An 8548-nucleotide genomic window follows, 5' to 3' on the forward strand; every position below is an offset into this window, starting at 1 on the left:
ACTCAAACTAATCTCTTGGCGGGCGTGGCTGCTGAACTGACTCTGGCCTGGTCGGCTAGACTGACTGCTGAAGGTACCCCATGTAGGATGTGTACTAGAAAGTGGCTGAGCAAAATGGGCAACCCGAGACCTCAAAATAGCTGGGGCACTACTAGAAGCTGGAAGTGTTGAATGAATTGGGCGGCTCACATAGCCCCTGCATGACGGGCTGCGACTGGGGTGTGGGCACCACTATATCCCCCAGAATCTCGAGGCCTCTTGGCCTCCCTGTCCTCTCTATCTCTCGGCCCTGCATACCCTCCAACCTCTGTGCAATCTCCACCAGCTCTGAAATGGAGTATCCATCTCCAACTCTCGAGCCATGCTGAATCTAATACCATAATTGAGCCTCTCGATAAATCTACGGACTCTCTCTCTGACTGTATAAACTAAGGTAGTTGCATGTCGGGATAACTCACTGAATCTGATAGCATACTCTAACACAATCATAGTCCCCTGACGTAGCTGCTCAAAATCCGTGCAGCATGTATCATGGAGGGTATGGGGAACAAACTCTCTTAAGAACATCTTTGAAAATTAAGCGCAAGTGAGTGGGGTTGCATCAGCTAGCCTACCCTCCTCATAAGCCTACCACCGCATGTACGTTGCTCCTGACACCTAAAATGTAGTAAATGCAACTCCGCTCGTCTCCACAATACCCATGGTGCGGAGAATATGGTGGAATTTCTCTAGAAAACCCTACGTATCCTCAGTATTTATGACATTGTAAGTAGGAGGGTGATTCTTCTTGTACCTCTAAAATCTCACATGCTCCTCCACAGATGCCTCTGCCCTAACCTCGGGTTGAACAGGAATAACAGGCTGCACTGGCACAACTCTCGGGACCTGATCATCATGGACCCGCTGCTCTGGAGTACAATTCACGGGAGCATGGGCTCCTCCCCCGGTCATGCCACAACCTCGGGAGGCGCGACCGGCGCTCAATCAAGGTGAACCCAACTGAGCAAGCCTTTTAAACACATTCTACCCAACTTAATACGATTAAGGAAGCCATGCTTTTTTTTATTTAGACAATAGGAAAGATCGTACATTCAGCATTGTTAGTTCATTCTGTATCACAAACCTTAAAACATGGTTAAGTTCCCAAGATTTCATACAATTACCGTTTAGAAGAACTAGAGTTAGAATTACAACATAGTTCATTGACCCGTCCATAGCCCACACAAACATCTACGGAGCCTCTAAAGATACAAAAGACAGTTATGATAATGCCAGCAACAAGGCCCCGACTATACCTCAAAAGTGGAAATCTATAACAAAATACATACTGCATTACCCCTGGAAGAAAAGGGGTTCATTAAGATTGCTGAGTGGAGGATGCTCCGCTACCTACGATCTGCAATGTCTGCTATGGGCCACCTACATCCATTGAAAGATGTAGCGCCCCCGGCAAAAGGGACGTTAGTACCATGGAATAGTACTAGTATGTATAACTAAACACCATCTCATTAGAAAGAACTATCATACAAGAATAAGGAAAAATACAAGGGACAATCAAAAGCTCTAAACAAACACCACATCATCAAGTAAAAGTTTCCTATAAATTTCACATAACTTCCATAGTTTTAGGTTGGGGAATTTGATACTGTTCATCATTATTCATAATACCACCGCTTTCTTGAGCGGAGTCCGATCACGACCCGACTGGCTAAGTTGCCTCATTTGAGACATGTACCTCAATCACAATCTCATTCTCAATTTCCGAAATTCAATATCAGCACAATACCACCATGTGCGCGGCATGTTGTCCGATCACGGCCCGATCGGCTAAGCCGTCTTACCAAGACGTTGTCCCTTTTTCATTACTAATCTCATTTCAATCTTTATTTCACATATATCAATTCATAGGCACTTGGGACCACAATTATCACATCATACATGGCACTAGGCCACATTTCACATCATTTCCACATTCAATGTTAACCTTGCAAATTTAGAATCATAGGCATATACAAAAGCAATTCAAGTTGTAAGCATAGACAAGATTTCACATAGTTGGCCTGACAAATCTCAGTTTTTATCTTGAGTTGGAGTCTAGGCATTTCAATACATGATTCATATTCTTCGCACATCTTTAAATTATCGAGAATAGCACATCGATCACATTGAGACACGCCTTTCACGTATATAAAGTTTCGACACCAATTCATGTGAAATAAAAATCAATACATCGGTCCAACTTTAGTCTTACGGCATTTACACAAACACCAACGGAGCTCAATTTCTAAAGAGAGGGGGAGGTTTAGCCATACATACCTCAATGGAGCTTTTTCTTAAATTCTTGCAATATTTCCGGAACTCAAAGCAACTTTGATCTATTTATGAGAATCACAAGTTGAACCAAAAATTAGAGACAATGTTTAGATTCTAGCTCATTTGAATAAGTTGTCAAGCACTAAGTGTGCATTGTGATTTTAGGACCCTTTTGTGAGAGATTTTTATCATCTTACACCCCAATTGCTATCTTTTTAACTCACAACCTCCCCATACACTATTCTCATTCATGCATGCAAGATAATCAATCCTTATACCTATGAACCCACTTGTTAATCACCTAATTTAATAGAAATTTCGAAATCATAGATTAGGGCACAAGTTCTTATCTCTTAGGATGAAAACCTAGCAATTTCACTTGACAACCTTCAAGGGTTTGGGGCAAGAATTGAGTAGAATCTTGGTGGGGATCACTCTCTCTCTCTCTCTAGAACCCTTGCTCTCACTCTAAATGCAGTAAAAAATCGCATAAAAGGGTCTAATGGGGGTGTTTTTAATGGGATGGGGTCGGATTTTAAAAGTTAGAAAATAGGAGCCCCGACACCATCTGCGATCGCATATGCAATCGCATAATTGACATGCTGCCCGCAAAAGGGAACGCAAAAATGCCCCCCAAAACTTGAACAAACTGTCCGGGTATGCGACAAGAATGCGGTCTGCATACCTGTTCTGTGGTCGCATAATGCACCGCAGAACTGCCCCTCGCAAAATTCCAACGGGATTATGCGATGACTATGCGGCCCGCATATTGGTTATGTGATCGCATAACTGGCCGCATAGTTGACTTCAAACTTACTAGAAAATTATCTCACTCTGCGGCGACTATGCGGTCCGCATAACTATTATGCGACCGCATAATGGACCGCAGAAATGCGCTTTTCTGAAAAACATTATTCCTTAACTTTTTAATGCACAACTCAATCCAAAAGGTCCGAACCGCGGAGAGCTTGCTCGTCGCGAAGAATTTTACCAATTTCGAACATATATTCCTAACTTAGCACTATGAGATTTCGGGTTTTTGAGTGAACAATTCACGGGGCCTTACACCCCCAACCTGAGATGTAGCTGGTGCAAGGGGAATCAATCTCCCCTGAGCTAGAGTGTCAAACATGCTCAAAAATTGTGCAGGTGTCCTGAAGTGCAAGGGTGAAAACAGGCGCCTCGGTTGCCTATCGCACAATTGGATATACTGATGGCTCCTCAGTCACTACTCGGGCAGGTGCTCTAGATGCACCACGTGCCCCTCCTCGTCCTCTACCCCGGACCTGGCCTCTTGTGACTTTAGCATAGGACATTGGTGTTTGATCATCGGATCCAGCAGTACGTTTCCTCACCATCTGTGAGAGAATAGAAAGACAAATATTCAGATTTTGAAGTCAACACACTCGCACGATAAGGAATTAAAGAAGTGGAATTTCCTAATAGTTTTGTAGCCTCTCAAAGATAAGAACAAACATCTTCTTACCTATCTGCAAGACTCTACCAAACTTTCTTATGACTCATAGCACCTATGAACCTAGAGATTCGATACCAGCTTGTCATGACACGAATTTCGCACCTTAGGATGTTGTGATGGAGCCTAGTCTCTAAGAGTAGGTAAGCCTAACATGCATTGAGAAATACCAAAAAAAAAATAACTTAAAAATCAAATTAAAATTATTAAACTATCATAACAGAACTTAAATGGTACAACTGTCAAAAACTTCTAAAAACCTGGTGGAACCGAGTCATAAGTTCTACAAGAGTGTACTAATAGTCTTGAAATACAATACAGTTTCGGAACATGAAATAAAAAGTAATGTAACTAAAAGCAGAAAGTGACTTTGTGGACTACGAACATCGAGCAGGTGTACCTTAAAGTCTCCGAAAATAGATGATCAATCATTGGAGTCCAGCACAGGCTGATGTACATAGATCTGCACAAAAATGTGAAAAAGCGTAGCATGAGTACACCACAACGGTACCTAGAAAGTATCAAGCCTAACCTTGGTAAAGTAGTGACGAGGCCAGACCACGACACCTACAAGGACATGAAACCGAACAAAATATAGTATATCCTAATAATGGAAAGCAAGGAATAAATGACAATAAGTCAGTACAATAATGTAAGCTAAAAACCAAATTTAAGGCAACGACGTCAACAAGAAATAAACACATGGTGAGAACAACAATGTCACGCTCCAAAATTGGGGAAGCGTGGCTGGAACCCGGTGCCGTATTAGCCCGAGCGAACCACTCTATAACTCTTTTTTTTCTTCCTCTATAACTATCCTGGGCCAACAAGGCCACAACACATAATGTAGAACTATAAGTGGGCCACAACTCGTAATGTATAACTATAAGTGGGAAAACACAGGATCAATGAACCATCTTTCTTGAAAAATGAATACATCTGGGCCGTCAAGGCCTCTAACATCCTGTACAAAATGAACATCTATCTACAAAGCCTCCAAGATTATTTGACATCAAATTGGACAGGGTAATGGCCTACCCATGTGTCTATACCAAAACTCTAACACAATGACTTATAGACTCGGTTGCACTCCAAATGAGGTGGAGTCTTACCGATCCTTTGCTAAATGTTGACCTCGTCAACTATGAGGGCTCGTCAAACTGATTATCTATACCTGTAGGCATGAATGCAACGTCCCCAACAAAAGGACGTCAGTACGAATAATGTACCGAGTATGTAAGGTGGAACAGAAACATAACAATAAGTCAACATTAATTGAAGACATATAAGAATCAACCTAAATCTCTTAAGTGCCACCGTATATGCATACTTATCATACTTACATATATAATGCTTCTTTTTTAGACTATTTCTATTATCCATATCATATGACGCATGACTACCAAATTGATCAGTGGTAACTGCCCGACCGGTTGTCACACGGTGATAAATGTATGACTGCCCAACCGGTGGTAAATAATGATACATAACTGCCTAACTGGTGGTAAGTGCCCGACCGGTCGTAGCCCGGTGGTAAATGCATGTTTGCCCGACCGATCGTAGCACGGTAGTAAATGAATATGCATGACTTTCCAACCGGCCGTAGCACGGTGGTAAATGAATATGCATGATAGCCCAACCGACCGTAGCACAATCACAAATGAATATGTATGACTTACCAACCGGCCGTAGCATGGTGGTAAATGTATGAAGATGCGTGTATCACTATATTATAAATATCAACATCTGTATCCAATACCTCAATGGAGACATAGGAACATACTTAGACATGCTTGAACATAACTTTATAGGAATGAATAACATAGACAGCCTTAACTGGTAAGAGTAGAACCACTTATGGAATAGCATTACGTTTACGTATCGTTACTCGGATCATGCAAAAAGAAGAAAGGGTTAGCCTTAACATAGTTGAGCCCATTCTCTTGACAATCCCTCTAACACATGTGGTTTGCGAAAAACANTCCTTGGCCTGCCACATTGGGGGGGGGGGGTGTTACTCTTATCTAAAAATTCACCCCTTTCCCTAATCAACTTATTAATCCTCCATTAATCCAATGATTAACCAATTCCCTAAATAATTAAGAATTATCATAAATTACTTAAAATACTACTCACTTTTAATACACTTTATATACCTTACTATCATGGTCATGTGGTACCTTGTATGTTACTAGTCCATAACTACCAGTTATTATAGCTCGGACCGTATTTTATCTCAAAACCACAAACATCAACGAAACTCGTTTTTTCAACTCGTTTACCCTATGACCTTCACGACACATACTTATCACTTGTTATAAATAACATAAATAATTATAACCTCAAAAATAGTCTTATCCTTGAACCTATGTCAATTATCTTACGACAAATCCAACATACAAAATTACGGGATGTAGCATCCTTCCTCCTTTAGAAACATTCGTCCTTGAATGTTAACTTTTAGAGATTTACAAAACTTTTTCGATGGTCTCCTCTGTAAACTAAACTAAAAGCTAACCTCTATCTACTCGACTATTCACAACCTTTTGTACTTGAGTATCTCGTATCTTCTTCACCTTTACCTTACTTACCTTCCAATCTCGCATCGTATCTTCTGTCACTTTCATAAACTCCCTTCCACATAAGTAGAAATTACATCTACGCCTTAAAGCTCTATTGTGATAGCACCTCTGGTGCATATAAAATTTGGTGGAAGCTTTATACGGACTTCTTACAACTTAGCTCTATGGCACGATCTGGAAACAAAAAAAGGGTAACATCTCCGAAATGCCCTATAGCCTCTCAATTATAAACATGGCGCGCAACACACGCAGAAGTGAAACTCTACTAGGCACGGAATTATAGACTCCCGAGGACACGACCCATTCTAATACCACTTTGTCACGCCCCAAACCTGGGAAGGCATGGCTGGCACCCGGTGCCGCACTGACCCGAGCGAACCACTCTATAAATTTTTTTTCTTCTTCTGTAACTATCATGGGCCAACATGGCGACAACTCATAATGTATAACTATAAGTGGGCCACAACTCTTAATGTATAATTATTAGTGGGAAAACACTGTATCAATGAACCATTTTTCTTTTAACATGAATACATCTGGTCCGTCAAGGCCTCTAACATGCTATTCAAAATCAACCTCTGTCTACAAAGCCTCTAAGATTATTTGACATCAAATGGGACAGGATAACGGCCTACCCATGAGTCTGTAGCAAAACTCTGACAGATGACTTGTTGACTCGGATGCACTCCGAATGAGGTGGAGTGTTACCAATCCTTTGTTGAATGCTGACCTCGTCTACTATAAGGGCTTGTCAAACTGATAATCTATACCTGTAGGCATGAATGCAGCGTCCCCAACAAAATGACTAAATTATGAATAATATATTGAGTATGTAAGGCGGAACTGAAATGCAATAATAAGTCAACATTGATTAAAGACATATAAGAATCCACCTGAATCTCTAAAGTGCCGCCGTATATGCATACTTATCATACTTACATATATATTGCTTCTCATTAAGACTATTAATATTATCCAAATCATATGATGCATGACTGCCCAACTGATCATGGGTAGCTTCCTGACCTGCCGTCGCACGGTGGTAAATGTATGACTGCCCAACCTGTGGTATATAATGATACATAACTGCCCAACCGGTGATAACTGCCCAACTGGCCGTAGCCCGATGGAAAATACATGACTGCCCGACCGGCCGTAGCATGGTGGTAAATAAATATGCATGACTTTCCAACCGGCCGTAGCACGGTGGTAAATGAATATGCATGATAGCCCAACCGACCGTAGCACAATCACAAATGAATATGTATGACTTACCAACCGGCCGTAGCATGGTGGTAAATGCATGAAGATGCATGTATCACTATATTATAAATATCAACATCTGTATCCAATACCTCAATAGAGACATAGGAACATACTTAGACATGCTTGAACATAACTTTACAGGAATAAATAACATAGACAGCCTTAACTCCTAAGAGTAGAACCACTTATGGAATAACATTACGTTTACGTATCGTTACTCGAATCATGCAAAAAGAAGAAAGGGTTAGCCTTAACATAGTTGAGCCCATTCTCTTGACAATCCCTCTAACACATGTGGTTTGCGAAAAACACTTAACGGCGGATCAATGTAGGGGGAAATCTATTTGATATTCTTGAAAAAGATTGCACCGTACACTCTTAAAATTGCAAAATCTCACGTTTCTAAGGTGATAGGAAATCTCATTTGAAATTTTGTCTCAAGAGATTCATGTTACTACCACATGAATCCTTTGATGAATTGGTTGAAGTCTTCATCCCTCATATTGTAGAGATATCTAATCTCTTTAAGTGATTTAGAGGGATGTTTTAAACCTTGGTAGGTGTGGGCCCCACTGGGTGATGACTAAGCTTTGCCATAAAGGCCCCTAACATGCCACCTTGTTTTGTGAGTTAAGACTCATTATAAATGCCTCTTTGGGCTTCCACGTTGGGTGGGGGGAGGGGGTGCTGTCGCGCCCCCTCTTTCTCGCGAAATTCGGTTTATGACATTTGGTTGGGACAACTCTTTCCTTTTGGGAAAAGGGGTTTTGCAATTTTGAAGAGTCGCCACCTAACGATTTTTAAGGTGTGTTAGGGCACCTATAGGATTCAACTACAACTATGTTTGATAACCAGAGATAGGGTAAGGTCTTGAAATTATCCCAAGGGGAAGGTGTTAGGCACCCCTGAGGAT

The sequence above is a fragment of the Nicotiana attenuata genome, chromosome 6, assembly GCF_001879085.1.
Source record: "Nicotiana attenuata strain UT chromosome 6, NIATTr2, whole genome shotgun sequence".
NCBI classification, from domain to species: Eukaryota; Viridiplantae; Streptophyta; class Magnoliopsida; order Solanales; family Solanaceae; genus Nicotiana; species Nicotiana attenuata.